The 1007-nt window shown below is 31.3% G+C and overlaps 1 protein-coding gene across 1 annotated transcript in view; it reads right to left on the minus strand.

The window, feature by feature from the left end:
• Nucleotides 1-802, minus strand: part of LOC105825202 (microtubule-associated tumor suppressor 1 homolog) — a 217631-nt gene extending 216829 nt beyond the window's left edge. The window contains exon 1 of the mRNA XM_012662907.1: nucleotides 724-802. The gene's annotated coding sequence lies outside the window, so the exon portion shown is untranslated. The remainder of the gene's footprint in view (nucleotides 1-723) is intronic.
• Between the last annotated feature and the right edge of the window lie 205 nt (nucleotides 803-1007).

Here is a 1007-nt window from a genome sequence, read left to right on the forward strand (position 1 = left end):
AAACAAAAATTTCTACATGTGATATATTGCTTTTAAAAACAATTACAAAACAAAGGTACATTAGTAGCATGTAAAAATTTCAAAAATGGTATGGTTTAAGCAAGCCATGATGAAAGGATACGAGATAAAAGAAATAAAAAAGAAGGAAAAAGTTTTGAAGGAAGCATGTTTAATAAGTTAGCATTCACAAATGGACTATAACCTTAATGTAAGACAGTTAGTTAAAAATTTACCCGTAAACACAGGCTTAGAGACTCCTTTTAAGCTATTTTCTTTTATTGTTTTTCCTTTTCCTGAAAATGGAATATAACCATGTCTTTGTATTTTTCCTCAAGAATTCATACTCAATGAAAGCCTTAAAAAGCTAAATATGCTTGATTCCCAAATAAATGAAATGAAGAAAAATATTTCTGAAATTTTTACTTCTGAATCAAAAATTATAATATGGTCCATCCATTTTATTTTCCATTTTGTATACCAAAACTGCAAATCCTATCATTTACATCAAACTCCCATCCAATTCATTCAAAATATAAAGGAAATGGAAAAGAGATAATTTTAAATATCTTTTCCAAGTTGCAGAAGCAGCCTTCTCACCGATCAACCTGACCTCTCCCAAAAGCTCACAGTTGTTTCCTGAGTTTTATGGTTACTATCATACCTATGAAATAAATTAACATTATTATGATCATGTCAAAAGTGCAGAGACATTAAATAACTTGCCTAAAGTCAGAAATGAGTCAGAGACCCAGCTCAGGCTCCATCCAGGCACTCGGCTTCCCAGGATCCTCTAACTGCATTCAGAATTCGTAACTGTTTCTCCATTATTTGATTAGAAATAGAGACAATGTTGACTCTGGCTTTAATCCAGAAACAACAAACATGAGGAAATTGGTTTAACTGGAAGGAAAAAAAAAAAAAAAAAGGAGATTCAAGGACAAATCCCATTACTCTGATATTTTCTTTTCCCTCCTCCATTTGTACGACTTTTTATGAAAGATTCAATA

This window comes from Propithecus coquereli, unplaced genomic scaffold (assembly GCF_000956105.1).
Source record: "Propithecus coquereli isolate 6110/MARCELLA unplaced genomic scaffold, Pcoq_1.0 Scaffold79, whole genome shotgun sequence".
NCBI classification, from domain to species: domain Eukaryota; kingdom Metazoa; phylum Chordata; class Mammalia; order Primates; family Indriidae; genus Propithecus; species Propithecus coquereli.